General features: G+C 45.5%; 1 long non-coding RNA gene across 6 annotated transcripts in view; it reads left to right on the forward strand.

Moving 5' to 3' along the window:
- The window catches only part of LOC113884765, a 40,629-nt gene that overhangs the window by 4,291 nt on the left and 15,959 nt on the right, over positions 1-20,379 (forward strand). For 3 of the 6 annotated variants that reach the window (XR_003509011.1, XR_003509010.1, XR_003509012.1), the window contains exons 4-8: positions 942-1,012; positions 2,169-2,323; positions 9,176-9,279; positions 12,959-13,083; positions 18,463-18,714. This is a non-coding gene — a long non-coding RNA (uncharacterized LOC113884765). Of the gene's footprint in view, positions 1-941; positions 1,013-2,168; positions 2,333-9,175; positions 9,280-12,958; positions 13,084-18,462; positions 20,222-20,379 lie in introns of those variants that run through there. The other 3 variants (XR_003509009.1, XR_003509008.1, XR_003509007.1) reach the window with 3 other exon arrangements.

Raw genomic sequence — 20,379 nt, forward strand, 5'->3', positions numbered from 1 at the left:
GCCAGAAATATAAATCACTCCCATGAATACTTGACTACAAACGATTCATCTCGTTTACAATGGGGTATACTTTTAAAAGCAATCATCGGGAGAGCACTTAGGAATTTGTATAAAGTGAGAACCTTTAAAATCTACAAACTGTCTCAAGTAAAGAAAATATTTGTGAATTCTGAGTCTAATAATTAGATGGACATAATATGTTTTATAAATATTATGGGCTGAACCATGTCTCCCCAAAATTCCTCCACTGAAGTTCTAACCCCCAGTATCCTAGCCTGTGACTGTGTTTGAAGATGGGGCCTTTAAAGAGGTAATTAAAATAACATGAGGGCATGCGGTGGGCCTTAATCCAGTATGACTGGCGTCCCTGTAAGAGGAGGTTACAACACAGACACACGGGCAGGGACGCACGCGTGAAAACATAAGAAGGCAGCCAACTGCAAGCCCAGGAGAGAGGCCTCAGAAGAAACCAGCCCTGTGGAGGCCCCGACCTGGGATTTCTAGCTTCCAGAAATATGAGAAAATAAATTTCCATCATAAATGCCCAATCTGTAGTACTTTGTTGTTTATTAGTACAAGGACACAACAGATAGCAAATTGAACTTGAATTAATTATGTAGGTTTTGTATTTTTACAGCAGTTATATATATATTTTTTTTTTTTTTTTTTTAAATTTTGCAGAGTTTTGTAAGCACTGAAGTATGTGCAGTCTGGGCATTTGAGGCTGAAATGCTGCTGGGGAGGGGTGTGGGGGGCAGCAGGGGAGGCACTGTGGTCAAGAGAGAGAAGGCTTTAATTGAAGGCTTGGAAGTGCAGAATTTCCTCCCGAGAGGATGAGCTCGCCTGTTTTATTCAATGTGTATCTAGAGGGATGATAACTTTGTGTTTTCTCGTTCTGCCTTTTCACTTATTTTTTCCTGCCTGGGTGTTGCCTTTCACAGGGAGAAACAATGACTTTTTAACTCCACTCCTTTCAGAAGAAGGCTTTATTAGCATCTTTATCTTACCGAAGGTGAGGCGAGTCATTGAAATTTAATATTATTATCCAGAATCTAGTGTGCGCCGTGTGTATGTGTCAGTTTAAATGTGTTCGTGAATAAGATACTGTGAAAACAGTTGTTAGGAGATTTAACTTAGTGCAATTAATAGTCAGCAGTTGGGTGCAGCAAGTCTCTGCCTGTTCATTACTCACAGCTGAACAGATCGAGTCACTTGGTCATGTGCTGAATATCATCATTTGCTCAGTGGTGTAGAGTCTCGAAAGACAGTGTGGTCAGCTGGGATCCGTACCTGAAACTGACCTTGCAAAGATCCAGAAACCCATCTCTGAATTGCTGGCAACACCAGATATTCCTGGAAGGGAGGAGAAAATGAAACATTCCCACTTACTCAGAGATAAGGCTTCGAAGGGAGCCGGCTGGCTGAGGTAGCCTTCTCTCGGCTCCCTGAGAGCCAGGTGTGAAGCACCCTGTAGTAGCTTCCGGAACATTCCCTGGGGCCCAGCACACAGAAAGCTTTGGGTATGTCGGCTAAACAAATAGATATGATTTTTTTTCCCCCTTAGGAGTGAGTTTTGCTAGAAGGTGTGGTGGGGGGGTGGGGTGGGGGATGAGCCTGGAATGCAAAATCGGCACTTTTAAAATAAAACAAGCGAAACTAACTTTTTAATGAAAATTCAGTAAATCCAGAACTCAATCAAAAATCCAGAATCAAGGCTTGGACCCAGAAGGAGACTCTAGCTGGAGACGGATTCCCGGGCTCCCTTCTTTGCTAAGGTTTTACTTCTGCTGGGGTTCGCTGGACTCTGCTGACCTCAGGGGTGTCCCTACTTGAAAAATGCTTGCCTGAGCCTGGATGCCATCACCTTCTTTGTGTTCCCTTCAGTATAGCTACAGGAGGTGGGGCCCTGCAGACAGGGTTCCAGAAGGTGGAGCAGATGGAAAAGAAGACACAGTACACGTGAGCATTGGAACAGCCCCACTTTGAAAGACTGAGCTAATTCCTTTTCACCTCCAAAGACCTGGTACAAAACCAGGTCACTCCTTCTGGGTTCTTGAGTCCCAGCTCTTGGTTTTGCTTCAGAAAACATACCTGCCCATCAAGATTGTGACCCCGAAAGCCAGGGTCCCTTTCTCTGTCCTGTCTGAGGCTCTCCCTCCAAATTCCAGGTTGAAGTTGGAGAAATGGGCTCCCTTCCCTCCCCACCAACATTACTCTTCCTCCAGTGAGCCCTCCATCCTTACAAGCAGAGAAGGACCGTGTGCTGCCCAAGAGCCACCTGAGCACCGCAAGCCAGAGTCGCCCCAGGGAGCGTCTGTCACAGGTAGCCACGGTAGGACCAGCTGCCACCGTTCCCCGTCACACGCTGACACCAGCACATTTGGAGGGAGAGAGGAAAGACACATCGTGAGAGCAGCTCAGTGACAGGTGGCCCTGCCCCCCTGGGAACCAGCTCTGCCTGCTTTCCAGTTCCACCCACGACCTGCTCTGCATTTATGATATTTGAGCTGGGGGATCGGAAGATTGAAGTAGAGCGACTGTGTCTTTAAAGTGGTCACAGGAATGTCAAAAACATGCAGCAGCTCCATTTTAATGGTTTTTCTTGGGGAGTAGGCAGCCTGGCCGCCAGCACTGCCTCATCCATGCCTCCTTGTGTCCTGAGTCAGGGGCTCCTGGAAAGAAGGATGCTCCAGAGAGCACGTGGGGCCACTTCCTTTCTCCTTGGCTGGGATTTGGGGTGTAAAACTCTCAGAACAAGGCTGGTCTCTCACACCTGTCACTCCCTCAGCCTATTTGGGGGTTTTCTTGGCCTTTCTCTGTCATTGGCTGCGTACATGCATGGTTAGTCGCTTCAGTCGTGTCTGACTCTTTGCGACCGCATGGGCTATCGCCCGCCAGGCTCCTCTGTCCATGGGATTCTCCAGGCAAGAATACTGGAGTGGGTAGCCATGCCATCCTCCAGGGGATCTTCCTGACTTAGGGATCGAACCTACATCTCTTAGTCTTCTGCATTGGCAGGCGGGTTCTTTACCACTGGTGCCACCATTGACTAACAGATGCCTAATGGTTTCACGTTTTAATCCCCACTCCGCTAACTTTTCCATCAGCACCACACCCACCCTTGTAATGGTCCTGAACTTGCTGTTGTTCAAACATGAGCTCCTGAACTGCAAACTCAACTTTATGATTTAATGCACAGGTTTTTTTTTCCCCCTAGGAAATTTATCTGATCTTGGCCAGGTTTTAGTATGTCATTATGCCATATGTAATGTTCTTAGATTAATCTTCCTTCTCACTCCCTCAGCTTGGCTTTATATTAGTCATACCTGGGATCAGAAATGCTTTGTTTCTTCATATTCTGAATACTGATATTTCAGATAGATATGGAAAATCTCTTTGGAAGCCTCAGAGAGGCTTCATTTGGCTGAGAAAGGGGTTGAGGAGAGATATCTTGTATCGTTTGTAAGATATAAGAAGGGCTTCTCTGTGTTTTTCTGTTGTTTAGGTTTTTTTAAAGGATGACCTGGGCTACACTTGAGACTTCTTGAGCGTTTGAGTCCGTCTGGCACTTTTATCTTTTACTACTTCCCGTCTCAGTTTTATTCAGCATGGGGCAAAAACAGTCACAAAACTTCACCACAAAAACATTAGTCAAGAGGTGAACCCTTTGTTCTTTGCCAAAAGCTTGGAGAAAAAGGAGGTTCAGAATTTAGATTCCACCCCCCACCCTTGTCTTTCCTAGAAAGAGCTCTTCTTTGGAAATAACTCAAGACCACAGATTCTTCCTAATCCCACCTGTCTTTGAATCTTTGTGATTTTCAGTCTAAATAAAGTAAATGTTCTTGACTTTCCGTTGGGTTTCTAAATGAGGAAGCCATGTGCAAAGTCCCTCTGCAGGGCTCTTTTGGTATTTGAAACTTTAGTTCTCTCCCAAATGATGATGGTTCCTCGGTGAATCTTGACAATCATTTCTAAATTAGCCTTGTCTGAACTTGTGCTTGGTAATCTCAGGTATTTAATTGTAAGTGTCATAGATTCCTAGCATTTCCAACGCAGGTGTCAGATTAAAAAAGACAGTTTGACGTCCTCATTGCATGGGTCATTTTAGTCATCTTGCACACCAGGAGCGAGGTAATTAATATTGTCCCCTCACTGCAGGGCTGCAGTACATGTGGCACTTCCAGGTATGGACTGTGATACACATCGTACCAGCGGTTTTTCTTATGAGGCACCACAGAGAATACCAGGGTCAGAAAGCCAGACCGTGAAAAGTAACGAGGTAATTCTATCAAGAAGCGGAGTAGCCAGAGCTAATGCATGGTCCTGTCTGCTGAAATGTTTATTTTACATAATTCTTGAAAAGTGAGCGGAAACCATGCTTTTAAGTTGGCTTAAGAGAGATTGTGTTATGGAGGAAGTCAGATGTGCAAAGTGTTCAAAGGAGGACACTTTGGAGCTTAGAGTCAGATTTGTTGTTCTTCAGCTTCTCACCAGTTGCTGCGCAGAGCTCACTGCTGGTTTTGAAATCAGTCAGGCTTCTGGACAAAGTAGGAAAAGAATCAACCGTGGGGAAATGGCAATTTCTGGTACCAATTTTGATGTTGCTTCACAGTCAATGTTTTTTCAGTTCTTCCCAAATATTTATCCCTTTTCAGGCATCAGAGTGTTCAAGTCCTTACCTCCTTTTTAGCTGGAATTTCACTGGAGAATTTAAATGAGTAATCAGTAGGTTGCTTAGTGAGCAAGGGATTCAGAGACAAGGGGAGTGAATTGTTTCAGGGGATGATACCTCTGTGTGAGGGAGGGACCCATTACTAGTGCCTGCAGACAGCACCCTGGCCACCTCTTCTGACTCCATTTGTGTCCCTCCGTTCCCTGCTTCTCTGCATGGGTTGTACCCCAGGAATCGTGTCAATCTCTGGTTTGGGCTTTACCTTTTTTTCCAAGTTCTGGATATGTATCCACCCATTGCCCAAGTCATGCACATGAATATACTTAGAGAGTACCTGCCTACCAGGCTTTGGTTCCCAATTTTTCTCCAATCAAGGCATCATACAATTGATTTTGTGTCCCCTCACTAGCAGAGAAGGCGATGGCACCCCACTCCAGTACTCTTGCCTGGAAAATCCCATGGACGGAGGAGCCTGGTGGGCTGCAGTCCATGAGGTCAGTAGAGTCGGACACGACTGAGCGACTTCCCTTTCACTTTTCACTTTCATGCATTGGAGAAGGAAATGGCAACCCACTCCAGGGTTCTTGCTTGGAGAATCCCAGAGACGGCAGAGCCTGGTGGGCTGCCATCTATGGGGTCGCACAGAGTCGGACACGACTGACGTGACTTAGCAGCAGCAGCAGCCCCTCACTAGATCACACCCTAGTCCCTGCCTTCTGAGATTGCCCCATGTTGATTTTAATAGGATTAGAGATGGTTTCAAGCTCAGTTTAGTTTAGTGAATGAAAGTTTACTGGGTATATACCACTGAAACTGAAAACATCCAGTGTCTCTTTTGGAGGAATTCAAAGGAAACCTGAGCCTGGTAAAGATGAGTAGAACAGAAAACCATTTCTAAATTCCTCAGTGGCATTGCTTACTTCATGGATTCGTGTCATTACTGTTATTTTATATTACAGTAACATTTCCAGTCTGTCACATTTCCCCCTGTGGTTAGAGGAGGGAAATCAGTGAATGGTGCATCTTGAACAGAATTTGAAACAGATGAGTTGTTCCTCTTCTGATCACCTGCATACAAAATTGATGGGACTGTGGGATAAGAGAAATCAGTGGCCAACTTCCAAAGATCCCAAATAATGTCCTCAAATAGAGGGATACATAAGAATCTGAATTTTTTTTTTAGCTTTTTTGAGGTATAACTGGCAAATAAAATTATAAGATAAGATGGACAACATGATTTGTCATGTTTATACAATTGTGAAAAGATTCTCTCCAATGAGTCAGTTAATGCGCCCATCACCCCCATGTTTAAATTTGTGTGTTTAAGTTCTATTCTCATAGCAAATTTCAATTATAAAACACAGTATTACCCACTAGAGTCACTGTATTATACATTATGCTGCTGCTGCTGCTAAGTTGCTTCAGTTGTGTTCGACTCTTCACGAACCCATGGACTGCAGCCTACCAGGCTCCTCCGTCCATGGGATTTACCAAGTAAGAGCACTGGAGTGGGGTGCCATCGCCTTCTCCAATATATTATGCTCACAGAACTTATTCATCTTATGGCTGAAAGTCTGTTCCCTATTTTCCCCACCCCGCCAGCCCCTGGAAACCACTTTTCTATTTTCTGTTTCTATGAGTTTTTTTTTTTTTTAAGATTCCACATTTAAGTGATACCATGTGGAATTTGTCTTTCTCTGTCTGACTTATTTCACTTAGCATAATACCCTCGAGGTTCATTCATATGATTGCAAATGATAGGATTTCCTTCATTTTTTAAGGCAGAATAATATTCAATTAGCCATGAAATTAAGAGACGCTTACTCCTTGGAAGGAAAGTTATGACCAACCTAGATAGCATATTAAAGCAGAGGCTTTACTTTGCCAACAAAGGTCCGTCTAGTCGAGGCTGTGGTTTTTCCAGTGGTCATGTATGGATGTGAGAGTTGGACTGTGAAAAAAGTGGAGTGCTGAAGAATTGACGCTTTTGAACTGTGATGTTGGAGAAGACTCTTGAGAGTCCCTTGGACTGCAAGGAGATCCAACCAGTCCATCCTAGAGGAGATCAGTCCTGGGTGTTCAAGAAAGGACTGATGTTGAAGCTACAACTCCAATACTTTGGCCGCCTCATGCGAAGAGCTGACTCATCTGAAAAGACTCTGATGCTAGGAGGGATTGGGGGCAGGAGGAGAAGGGGATGACCGAGGATGAGATGCCTGGATGGCATCACCGACTCGATGGACATGAGTTTGGGTGAACTCCGGGAGTTGGTGATGAACAGGGAGGCTTGGTATGCTGCGATTCATGGAGTCACAAAGAGTCGGACACAACTGAGCAACTGAACTGAACTGAATATTCAATTATATATATAGCCTGGTAGGCTGCAGTCCATGGGGTCACACAGAGTCGGACATGACTGAAGTGACTTAGCAGCAGCAGCAGCATATATATATCAGATCAGATCAGATCAGTTGCTCAGTCATGTCTGACTCTTTGCGACCCCATGAATCGCAGCATGTCAGGCCTCCCTGTCCATCACCAACTCCCGGAGTTCACTCAGACTCACGTCCATCGAGTCAGTGATGCCATCCAGCCATCTCATCCTCTGTCGTCCCCTTCTCCTCCTGCCCCCAATCCCTCCCAGCATCAGAGTCTTTTCCAATGGTGACTCTTCGCATGAGGTGGCCAAAGTACTGGAGTTTCAGCTTTAGCATCATTCCTTCCAAAGAAATCCCAGGGCTGATCTCCTTCAGAATGGACTGGTTGGATCCCCTTGCAGTGCAAGGGACTCTCAAGAGTCTTCTCCAACACCACAGTTCAAAAGCATCAATTCTTCGGCGCTCAGCTTTCTTCACAGTCCAACTCTCACATCCATACATGACCACTGGAAAAACCATAGCCTTGACTAGACAGACCTTTGTTGGCAAAGTAATGCCTCTGCTTTTGAATATGCTATCTAGGTTGGTCATAACTTTCCTTCCAAGGAGTAAGCGTCTTTTAATTTCATGGCTGCAGTCACCATCTGTAGTGATTTTGGAGTCCAGAAAAATAAAGTCTGACACTGTTTCCACTGTTTCCCCATCTATTTCCCATGAAGTGATGGGACCAGATGCCATGATTTTAGTTTTCTGAATGTTGAGCTTTAAGCCAACTTTTTCAGTCTCTACTTTCACTTTCATCAAGAGGCTTTTGAGTTCCTCTTCACTTTCTGCCATAAGGGTGGTGTCATCTCTGTATCTGAGGTTATTGATATTTCTCCTGCAATCTTGATTCCAGCTTGTGTTTCTTCTGTTTCTTCAGTCCAGCGTTTCTCATGATGTACTCTGCATATAAGTTAAATAAGCAGGGTGACAATATACAGCCTTGACGAATTCCTTTTCCTATTTGGAACCAGTCTGTTGTTCCATGTCCAGTTCTAACTGTTGCTTCCTGACCTGCGTACAAATTTCTCAAGAGGCAGATCAGGTGGTCTGGTATTCCCATCTCTTGCAGAATTTCCCACAGTTTATTGTGATCCACACAGTCAAAGGCTTTGGCATAGTCAATAAAGCAGAAATAGATGCTTTTCTGGAACTCTCTTGCTTTTTCCATGATCCAGCAGATGTTGGCAATTTGATCTCTGGTTCCTTTGCCTTTTCTAAAACCAGCTTGAACATCTGGAAGTTCACGGTTCACATATTGCAGAAGCCTGGCTTGGAGAATTTTGAGCATTACTTTACTAGCATGTGAGATGAGTGCAATTGTGCAGTAGTTTGAGCATTCTTTGGCATTGCCTTTCTTTGGGATTGGAATGAAAACTGACCTTTTCCAGTCCTGTGGCCACTGCTGAGTTTTCCAAATTTGCTGGCATATTGAGTGCAGCACTTTCACAGCATCATCTTTCAGGATTTGGAATAGCTCAACTGGAATTCCATCACCTCCACTAGCTTTGTTCGTAGTGATGCTTTCTAAGGCCCACTTGGCTTCACGTTCCAGGATGTCTGGCTGTAGGTCAGTGATTACACCATCGTGATTATCTGGGTTGTGAAGATCTTTTTTGTACAGTTCTTCTGTGTATTCTTGCCATCTCTTCTTAATATCTTCTGCTTCTGTTAGGTCCATACCATTTCTGTCCTTTATCGAGCCCATCTTTGCATGAAATGTTCCTTTGGTATCTCTGATTTTCTTGAAGAGATCCCTAGTCTTTCCCATTCTGTTGTTTTCCTCTATTTCTTTGCATTGATCACTGAAGAAGGCTTTCTTATCTCTTCTTGCTATTCTTTGGAACTCTACATTCAGATGTTTATATCTTTCCTTTTCTCCTTTGCTTTTCGCTTCTCTTCTTTTCACAGCTATTTGTAAGGCCTCCCCAGACAGCCATTTTGCTTTTTTGCATTTCTTTTCCATGGGGATGGTCTTGATCTCTGTCTCCTGTATATATATATAAATTATACATGTATGTCACACTTTCTTTATCCATTCACCTATGGACATACACTTAGGATGTTTCTGTGTTTTGCCCAGGGTGAATAATGCCACCAGGAACACAGAAGAACAGATACTTCTTTGAGAGAATGATTTCCTTTCCTTGGGCTACATACCTAGAAGTGGAATTGCTGAATCATATGGTAGGTATATTTTTAATTTATCCAAAGTGCTTTATATATTATATTATCTATTGTCTATTTTATATATTATATGTAATGTATATATTATATATTTATATATATGATGCCTTTAGTGCCTGCCATGCCTGTAGGCCCTTCTGGGAGTTTAGAGGAAAGACAAAGTCAGTGAGCAAAGTCTTAGATGGTGGAAGCCTTGGATGAGCAGAGACAGGAGGAAGAGCTGGCTCTTCAGCCATGGCCTCGGAAAGGCTGGGTTCCCAGAATGACGGAGCCATAGTATGAGGAGCAACAGGCAGATCCCACCAAGGGGACTGATGACAGCGCCTCTAGAACTTGGCCTGCTTTTTGGTTTCTTTGCCAGGGCTGGATGGAGCCTGGCTGTTCTGGGCAGGTTCCCTGGTTTCTCTGGGCTCCCGTGCATGCCCAGCCCAGATGTCTGAGGCTGAGGTCACCAGAGTGGCTTTCACTCCTCACTTCATAAAAGAGCATATTTACCAGAAAGTGTCAGGAGCTTCGGGAGATCAAAGTCCTATGACATCAGCTTTGCTTGTGCTGAGCCCTAACCTGTCACCGAAATTTTGGGCTTCACTTTCTCATCATAGGCTTCCCTGGTGGCTCAGACGGTAAAGAATCCACCTGTAATGCAGAAGACCTGGGTTTGATCCCTGGGTTGGGAAGATCCCCTGGAGAAGGGATTGCCTACCCACTCCAGTATTCTGGCCTGGAGAATTCCACAGACTGTATAGTCCATGCGGTCCCAAAGTCAGACACTACTGAGCAACTTTCACTTTCAGCCTCCATATGTGAAGATAAGGCTCTTAACTCCGCCCATACAGCACGCACGTTGAGCTTTTTGTTTTTCCTTAACAATAGTAGAGAAATTTTGCTTATTCACCTATATTCTGGATGGGTTTCACTCATCTTGTGCCCAACAGCGCACATTTTGCCACACTTGGCATTTAAAGAGGCACTTCCTGAGACAAACAATGGAGGTGGGTGGCCTAAGGGGAGGGGATGGAAAGACCAGGAGGGAATTTTCTCTTCCTATCCAGTGAAGGTGATATTTTTACTCCAAACAAGAAGTTGAATTCACCAACTGATAGATTAGAGGATGATTTGATAAAGAGGGAAAGAGAGAACCACTGAGTTGCCCATAATAGAGCTGTGTGTGTGTGTGTGTTATGATATGTTCACCCAGACAAAACCTTCCCGGCCAGTTCCTATGCATGTTTGGTTCTCAGGAAATGTGTGTCAGGATGGGGTGGTGGTGGTCACAGGACTAAAATGCAAATGATTCTTAGGGAAGAATGATTAGTTTTTACAGTTAATGGAAATGGGAATTTACTTTAAAAAAAAAATTGCACTCAGCTGCAGTTTATCTATTTATTTATGGCTGCCCTGTGTGGCATACGGGATCTTAGTTCCCGAGCAGGGATTGAACCTTCACAACCTGCAGTAGAAGCCTAGAGTCTTATCCAGTGGGCTGCTAGGGAAGTCCCCTGGAAATCTACTTTTAATTGGACAATTTTCTTTTCTTCTTTATAAACTAAAAACCTTACTTTATAATCTTAGTACAAAAGGTAACATACCTTCATTTTAGATAAACTGGAAAATACAGAAAGCCCCATACTTGCCCAGAAATAAAAATCTTGGCTTTCATTCTTAGTCCCTTTATTATTCATCTGAAGATTGAATAAGAAATTTCCAAAAAGGTAGAAAGCTCAAATCCAGATCTCACCTTCTCAATACTTGCTGCCTTTGAGGGGACTGTCTCTTCACTCTCCATCAGCTGCTTGCCAGCAGACAACCGAGCTCCGGGTGGACCCATCTCCTCCCTCCCTTGCAGGCTCTCCTGGTTTCAAATATCACCTCTTGACTCCAAAATCTGGATTTCCAATCTCGACAGTCCGTGTAATCAATCTTCTATAGAAAATGCACAGTTCATTCCATTTTCCCCTCTCCTTCTATCGCCCTAAGACATCTCTCTTACCAGATGCCAAGACTGTGACAACATCCTCTAAACTGCTCTCCCTCACTTCAGGGCCTTCTTCTAACCCATCCTTCATCCTGGGATTAATTTTAATTTTCTAAAGCAACGCTTTGAACGTTGCCCTTCCCCTGTGCTTCTCTGGTGCCTCTGGGGTAATGTGCTAACGCTTGACCCTGGGAATCAAAATGCTTTGCAATCTTGCCCTTATTTACTTGATCGACTCATCTTTCCCCTGATGGTCCAGCCATGGCAGAAACGTTTCACTTTCACTGAAAATCCATATGCTCCCCTGCGTTTCTCAGCCTCTCTTGCTATTAGACTGGGCCCAAGTGGCTGGGTTCTACCTAAAGAGATGTGGATAGAAATAAGGTTTGTCACTTCTAGGCTTGACCACGACAGCCCCTACATGGCTGTCTAGTCTGTCTTCAGGTTTCATAGTGTTTCTAGAGGCCACGTGTTGAGAAGGTGCTGCTACGATGCAGTGGCGCCTCCATCAGCCTGGGACCCAGAGTGTCCATGTGGAGTAGATCACCTTGTTGACTCTTGCTGGACATGTAATATGAGTAAGAAGTACGTTTGCCCCTGGTGGCTGGTAAAGAATCTGCCTGCAGTGTGGGAGACCTGGGTTCAATCTCTGGGTGGGGAAGATCCCCTGAAGAAGGGAATGGCAACCCGCTCCAGTATTCTTGCTTGGAGAATCCCATGGACAGAGGAACCTGGCGGGCTACGGTCTATGGGATCGCAAAGATTCCCACACGACTAACACTTTCACTTTTACTTTGAGATTTTGAGGCTCAGTTTGTTACTAGACCTGTTGATTCTGAGTTAAGAGGTGGGAACACTCTGGAGTGGTCACACCAAGATGTGGGTAATGAAGGGTCAGAGTCAAGGTTAGGGGAAGGCTTCTCACAACTACTAATAACTGGCAGGGGTGGGATTTGAACCCAGGTCTTACTCTACTAGCTGAGAACCACACTGCTCTTGGGACACTGAAGACTCGACTCTGCAGGGCAAGCCCACAGAGCTCCCTGGGTTTCCCAGAATGACTCTGGGGCCATCATTTGGCCCCTCTGTTGTTGACTCCCAGATCCTGGATGCTACCTCAGCTTACTTCCTTGTGCCTGGTTAGGTCTCTCTAGGCTCTTTTGGAGGTCTCTTCTCCTGGGAACATTTCCAAATCTGAAACTGAGGACTTGAGCCTTCTCCCTCTCACAGCATCCTGGATATATATCATAGTACAGTACTTCCTGTCTGCTAATTATCCACTTCCTGTATTCCATGATGGAGTTGCTTTAGGCAGTGTGGACAACCTATCCCTGTATCCCACTGCCCCCTTAATTTGCCCATCCTAAACCTTTGACACATGTCTGTTCAATAAATGAATGGACACGTGTCTGAATGACCACATCTAAAAATGCCTCGCAGTTATTATGCTGTCTTGCATTAGAAGAAAAGATGTGCTACGTGTTTGAGACTTATTTTTTATCATGGTTACTCTAAAGGATTGAAATGTTCTTCAATTACCTCTGACTATAATTTTTTGACATCTTCAGCCTGAAACAGTATCTAGCAGCTTTCCACTGTGCCTGTGTGGGAAACTTCCTGAGGGCACATTTTGGGTGAATTATAAACTTCTCTTGCTCTGTGTCTCAAATAGGTGTCCCAATTTTTTTTTTTTACCTTTCACAGTTGTTGAAGACAATAAAGATTTTAAACTTCACCTTCTTGACCTGAATCTGAAAATAATGGCTTTCTCCTCCCAGTTCCAATTCCAGCACTTAGATGGAGTGACAGAAGAAGGAGCTCTGAGTTAGGTAATCATGGCCCATTCATGGGGAGGCTTTGTCTTGCTTGAGACTGGAATGATGGCCGGCTTAGTAACTCTTGGTGGATGGAAATGAATCTGGGAGGGACAAGGATCCATCGGTGTTGAGCACCTCACCCGTGCATGGTCCTGGGTGCCAGAGTGGGGAGAGAGACCTTGGGGTGTTCACCCATGTTCCTGTGTGTGGTCCTGGGTGCCAGAGTGGGGAGAGAGACCTTGGGGTGTTCACCCATGTTCCTGTGTGTGGTCCTGGGTGCCAGAGTGGGGGGAGAGACCTCGGGGTGTTCACCCGTGTTCCTGCCCTGGGCTTCCCAGGTGGTAGGTCACCTTCCCAGTGGCGTGAATCCATCCTTACTCAGTATTGCCAGAAAAGGGCATTTTGGGGCAGAAGGAGAGAAAATAGCAGTTACTTGAGCACCCTTGTCCCGCCCTAAGCCTTTTACTCCTAGAGGGTTTCCTTGGTTGTGCTCAACACAGGGATGGGCCAGGCGCCCTGGCTACACCCCAGCAGCAGCAGAGTGCATGCCCCAGTCTCTGGCTGCTGGAGAGGCTGCTGAAAAGGAAAGTTGTCGTCTAGTTACTCAGTCATGTCTGACTCTTTGCAACCCCATGGAATGCAGCACGCCAGGCTTCCCTGTCCATGAGATTTCCCATGGTGGAGTGGATTGCTGTTTCCTTCTCCAGGGGATACTCCCAACCCAGGGTCTCCCACATTACAGGAAGATTGTCTACCCTTGAGCCACCTGGAAAACCCCTGGAAAGGGAAGGATAGCCCCCAAACCAGGCACAAGATTCACCCACTCCCAGCTCATCCTTCTGAAGACTACCGGATCCCAGGACCCTGATGCAAGGCCGAAGGGTTGCAAGAAACTGGTGAGACAGAGGCCCTGTCACAAATGAAACCACCCATGGTGTATGACCTGGCTACCTGGCTGGGTTTGCATGAGGCCAGGACACCCGGTCAGTCCAGGGAAGGCTGTCACCTGTGTCCTGAGTCACCTGGTGGCTGGTGCAAGGCCTTTGCCTCCTCCTCATCACCGTTACTGGCTCCCACACAAACTGATGGTCTACAACTTTACTGGGTTTTCCTTCCTGAGAGGATCTTCTCACATTCACCCTGTCTCTCTCAATTTAGAGAGACAGTGAGAGCCACAAAATGCAAGTTATTCCCTGAAAGGCAGAGCCTGGGTGGGCCTCCAACCACCACATCAACAGACCACATCTACCAGCCAAAGTGTGGCGCCCTGGCCATCCTCCCTTTCTGATGTATAACTGCTTCCTGATTTTCTCTTTTCCAAATGGAAAGGAATTTTATTTGGTCATTTAGAGTTTTACAATAATACAAAATTAACATTAGGAATTGTGACGAAGGAAAAAAATAGCAGATCAACCAAAAGCACAGCATTTATGTTCTTATTATTTTTATTACTAATAGTTTGATTATCATTATTAGATTTTCTTTAAAATTATTTATTTTCAGATTATCATTATTTTATTATGATAATTATTTTCGATTGGTGTAAAATTGGCTTAACATTGGTGTAAAATTTGCTTAACCGTTTTCAAGGGAGCGACTCAGTGGCATTTGGTTAATTCCCAATATTGAGTGACCATCACCTCTATCGAATTCCAAACCATTTTTCTCAGCCCCAAAGGAGCCCCCAGTGGGGGCAGAATGGGCAGTCCCTCCCCATTCCTTCTTCTCCTTGGCCTCTGGTAACTATTAATCTGCTTCCGGTCTCTATGGATTTACCTGTTTTCAACATTTCATGTGAATGGAATCGCACCATATGTGATCTCTGTGCCTGACTTTTTTTCAATGATTATTTTAAAGCACTGTTTTCTACAGTAAGAAGTAGCTAAATGGAAAACATTAAGCTTAGTAGGATTATTAAGTATTCACTCCTGAATAGACTTTCATGTTCAAGGGTGCAGTGGTGTTTCATTTAATCTTTTTTTTTTTTAACCATGCTATACTTTACATGCTCAGGACTAATTTGTCTTATAACCTGAAGTTTGAACCTTTTGATCACCTTCACCCATCCCCCACTCCCTGCCTCTGGCAACCACCAATCTCTTCTCTGTATCTATGAGCTTGAGATCATTCAGTATTTATCTTCATCTGGCTTATTTCCATTAACACAATCCCCTCAAGGCCCACTGCTGCTGCTAAGTCGCTTCAGTCGTGTCCGACTCTATGCGACCCCATAGACGGCAGCCCACCAGGCTTCCCCATCCCTGGGATTCTCCAGGCAAGAATATGGGAGTGGGTTGCCATTTCCTTCTCCAATGCATGAAAGTGAAAAGTGAAAGTGCAGTCGCTCAGTCGTGTCCGACTCTTATCGGACCCCACGGACTGCAGCCCACCAGGCTCCTCCGTCCATGGGATTCTCCAGGCAAGAGTGCTGGAGTGGGGTGCCACTGCCTTCTCCACTAAGGTCCAATAAATAAACAAGTGTCTCATTTATCCTTGGCGCACCCCTCTGCCTGGGCAAGCTAGTACCACCGTCTTTTGTGCTTTATTACTACTGTTATTGGGCTTCCCTGGTAGCTCAGTCAGTAAAGAATCTGCCACACAGTGCAGGAGACCCGAGTTCAATCCCTGGGTCAGGAAGATCCCCTGGAGAAAGAAAGATGGCAGCCCACTCCCGTATTCTTGCCTAGAAAATCCCAAGGACAGGGGGTATCCAGGGGGTCACAACTTAGCAACTAAACCACCACTATTGTTATTACTATTAATAAAGCACAAAGGGCATTATTAATTAATAAAACACATTAATTAATAAAGCACAAAAGCCCCCAGTGGTACTAGGGGCTTCCCTGGTAGCTCAGCTGGTAAAGAATCTGCCTGCAATGCAGGAGACCCCGGTTTGATTCCTGGATTGGGAAGATCCCCTGGAGGAGGGCATGGCAACCCACTCCAGTATTCTTGTCTGGAGAATCCCATGGACAGAGGAGTCTAGCAGGAGGCAGTCCATGGGGCTGCAAAGAGTCGGACACGACCGAGCAACTAAGCACAGCACAGCATTACTATTAATACACTTTATTTTCAGAACAGTCTTAGATTCACAGGAAAATTAAGCAGATAGTACAGAGAGGTAAAATAGAGAGTGTATAGGAATGTACTACCCTCTGCCCTTTATACGATTTCCCTTATCATTAACATCCTACGTTAGTACAGTAATGAACCATTGTCACAATTAATGAGCCAGTGTCAATGCATCAAAGTTCGTAGTTTATTCAGATTTCCTTAGTTTTTACGTAACGTCCTTCTTCTGTTCTAGGATCCCATCCAGGATGCCCCATGACAGAGTAATGTCATGTCCTCTTAGACTCATGGCTGGCACAGTCACCAGCCACGTGATTTTGAGGACCTTGACAGTTTGAAGGGGCACTGGTCAGGTTTATTATGGGATCTCCGGTTACCAGGATTTGTCTAATGTTTTTCCCAAGACAAAACTGGCGTTGTTATGGGTTTTTGAAAGGAAGCTCACAGATGTAAAGTACCGTTTTCATCATATTTATAGTAAGGGTACAGATCAACATAATGTATGACTGTTGATCTTGACCTTGGTCACCTCACTCAGGCAGTGTTTGTCAGCTTTCTCCACTGCAAAGTTACTCTCATGGTCCATCCCTTTCTGACTTTTAAATTAAAAAAAAAATCTTGTTCTCAGGACTAGATTGCACTGTTTATGTAACCAAGTGGATGCTTTGTGTACATGCAGCCTTGAAGGTTGGAGTGGCCTCGCTGTCTGTTTAGCATTGCGGCCGTCAAAACAGAGGCAAACCTATTCAGGGGCTGTGTGTGCCCCAGACCTGCAGCCCCAGTGATGAACACGGGGCACAACCCCCACACACAGGAGAACCAAAGTTTCTGCTGGGATGCTGGACACTTCCCGAGAACAGTCAGCAGTTCTTCTCTGCTTGAATTCTTTAAAGCTCTTCCCAGTTTTACAGTCATGATGTCATAGCTAGTGTGAGCAGGCACAGGAATGCAGGAGCAGAATCATATTTCATGTAGTCATTCAACAAACATCCCTAAAATGGGCCCAGCATTCAGCAAGCACGCGTCATTAGGGTCATTAAGCTCCCTGTGACAAACAGGTTTTTGTTCTGCTTCAGTGTCACAAACGCCCCTTCACAAAGTAAGGAAATCTATTTAATACATGGTAGATAATAGAAGCCCCAAAGGTATGGTTGCAAAACCTATCAAATAGTCATGCTATTGCTTTCATGAAAATTCAAGTAAATGAGAGATGAACTCTGGGCTCTTGACACCCGGAATAAACTTTTTTTTTTTTTTGGTTGCCTCGGGTCTTGTGGCACGTGGGATCTTCCCTTGCAGCACTCAAGACCCTCTAGTTGTGGCGCTCAGTCTTAGTTGCTCCATGGCCTGTGGGATCTGAGTTCCCCAGGGATCAAACCTTCATCCCCTGCAGTGCAAGGCGGATTCTTAACCACCGGACCACCAGAGAAGTCCCTAGGAATAAACTGTTGCCTGAATGTTTTCAATTGGAGATAAAGTGCAACAGGAAAGATTGGGATGGTGGAGAGAGAACGTCCAAGGTCCTTTTCATTATACTCTGCTGATACTTTCTGAGTTCTTCAGTGAAAAACTTGAATGTCCTGCTTGCCATTAATAAAACCTTTGGAAAAGACAGGAAGAAAATAAGCACCCCTCTTTATCAAATAAGACTGGGAGGGAACTGAATAAAGTTATCTGGGTAACTGGAGATTTTACATAATTATGTGGAACGTAACTTTCTGGCTGGGAGCTTAAAATTCAGGACAGCACGTGGCTGCACTGACCCACCCTCTGGCTACGGCCCCAGAGCACGGGAAGAAGGGAGAGGAGGAGGGCAGAGCTCGTGGAGGAAGAGGGTGGGCTCAGCTGGGCTGGGTAGTTTGAGTCTCAGGGGGAGGTCGTTCTGGGGCTCAGGTGACAGATGATGAGCAGCAGACAAAAGCCTTTGCCCAGTAAACACACTTAGAAAGGTGGACAAGCAGAAGACCAGCTGATGGTTCATCATCACCGTCACCCTGGTCATCACAGTATGGTCAACTTGCACGGGGCATTCTGCCCTCCGAGGGCTGTTCTATCCATTTTCTCAAGAGATATTTAAGAATGGAGATTTCAGATTGGTCAGTGCCTTTGACCGAGTGACAAAGCTGTTACAGACTGAATGTTTGTGTCTTCCCCAGTCTATATGTTAAAGCCCCAATACCCTAGTGTGGCTGGATTGGAGGTCCCGGAAGGAATTAAGGTCAAAGGAGGTCATAAGAGTGAGGCTTCAATCAAATAGGATTACTGTTCTTATAATAAGAGACATCAGAGAGCTTGCTTTCTCTCTCTGTCCCTGTACAGACACGCCGAGAAAAGGCCACTTGAGGTCACAGTAGGAAGGTGTCCATCTGCAAGCCAGGAAGAGAGACCCCACGAGAAACAGAACATGGCTTTGGACTTCTGGCCTCTAGAACTGTGAGCAAACAAATGTCTGTAGTTTAAGCCACCCGGCCTGGTATTTTGTGAATGTTGACCCGAGCAGACCAAGACATCTGGAGACACATGGAGCCTTTCAGCTGGAGCTTCAGGACTATGCTGTACTTGCCACTGAAGGTGAGGAAATAGGCTTATAGGCTTCTTATATTGGGGTACTTTGCAGTCACTGCCCAAGACGTGTTTCAGTCTCTCAGGAAAGAGTGAAAGGAGCTCTGAGTTTGGTTCAGGTACTGTGTCTGGTCCACCCGGCAGGGGGCTGGCTTGTCTGACTTTGTCAGGTTTCATCACTGCAACTCCACGTCGGTCACCTGCCCCCAATATCTTCATTTTAATGACCTGGTTTATGAATAACTTGGATTCCCTTAGACTGAAATTACCAGCTGACTTTAGGGTGGGTCTCTCCCGACTCCCATAGGGCGATCCAGTGAGGGAGCGGGCTGCAGGCACAGCTGTACCGGGAACCAAGGTCAGGTATTGGTAAGGAAGCCTGAAAGCCACTGTTATCATCTAGTGACCCGGTCACACCATTGTTCTCATCAGCTGATCACATCAACTCTGCTGAAAGCAAAGTGTCCCTAAAGCTGGAACTTGGGGCCAGAGAAAATTATGGCAGGATAGTTGGAAAGCTCTTGGGTTTGTGGCCGAGTTGGGGAATTCCTGAAGAGGAAATCCTGGGAGAAACTGAGTTGCATCAGGGTCCCTAAGACCCGGCTTTGATAGAGGGGGAATCAGGAAAGGGCGGTCTGATCCCATTTCTAGGGGAGTCGCCTTTGGGACTGTCAGCCACTCCATGACTCCTACCAGCTTTGATCTCCAGGGCAGGCCAAACGGACCCCTTCGATTTCCCTGAAATGGTAGGATTTATTTATGTCTGTATTGTATCTGCAGACGTGTATGATGTGGGTTTCCTCCACTGTGTTTCTTCAGCTGCACTTTCATAATTTATTCTGCCAGGCTCAGCCTGTCCTTGACATACCAAGCCATTAACTTGAAATCAGAAAAGGTCTGAGAGGCCTCTACATTCTTTCCTGTGATTATCAGGCCCTACGCTAGCTGGATATAAAGTCACCGGGCTGGAAGGGGAAAAAGAATTGGCCTAAACGGTCATGGAAAAGTCTAAACAGAAGATTTTCTTTCTCTCTCCACTGGCAATGATTTATTTTCATGGTTTTATGAGACTTTAATGAGGAAACCTTATCTCTACGCCTGGTAATTATCAACCAAGTTCCCATTTCCTGTCAGAAAATCCACCATAAGTAAAAACAAAAAAAGGTGGAATCAAGAGACTCTTTGACCTCCTCAAGCTGTATGTCTGGGGAATCACTCACTGCCACGCAGAGAAGGTGACGGCAAAGCACGTGTGTGACGCCCCTTGTACACTGACCGCTGCCGCAACTGGACTGATCAGTGCAAATCAATTTAGTGTAACTCGGTGCAAGCAGACAAAGATGCCCTGGTCCTGCCGAATGCTGTCTCAAGACACAGCTGATTACAACAAAGGGAAGTGCCATTCCCCTCTTCAGTGCTTAGTCACTAGGTTGTGTCTGACTCTGTGCAACCCCATGGAGTGTAGCCCACCAGGCTCCTCTGTCCATGGGATTCTCCAGCCAAGAATACTGGAGTGGATTGCCAGGCCCTCCTCCAGGCGATCTTCCCAACCCAGCGATCGAGCCCAGGTTTCCCGCATTGCAGGCAGATTCTTTTATTGTCTGAGAGCCACCAGGGAAGCCCATGAATACTGGAGTGGGTAGCCTATCCCTTCTCCAGGGGAACTTCCCGACC

This window comes from Bos indicus x Bos taurus, chromosome 27, assembly GCF_003369695.1.
Source record: "Bos indicus x Bos taurus breed Angus x Brahman F1 hybrid chromosome 27, Bos_hybrid_MaternalHap_v2.0, whole genome shotgun sequence".
Lineage (NCBI taxonomy): Eukaryota > Metazoa > Chordata > Mammalia > Artiodactyla > Bovidae > Bos > Bos indicus x Bos taurus.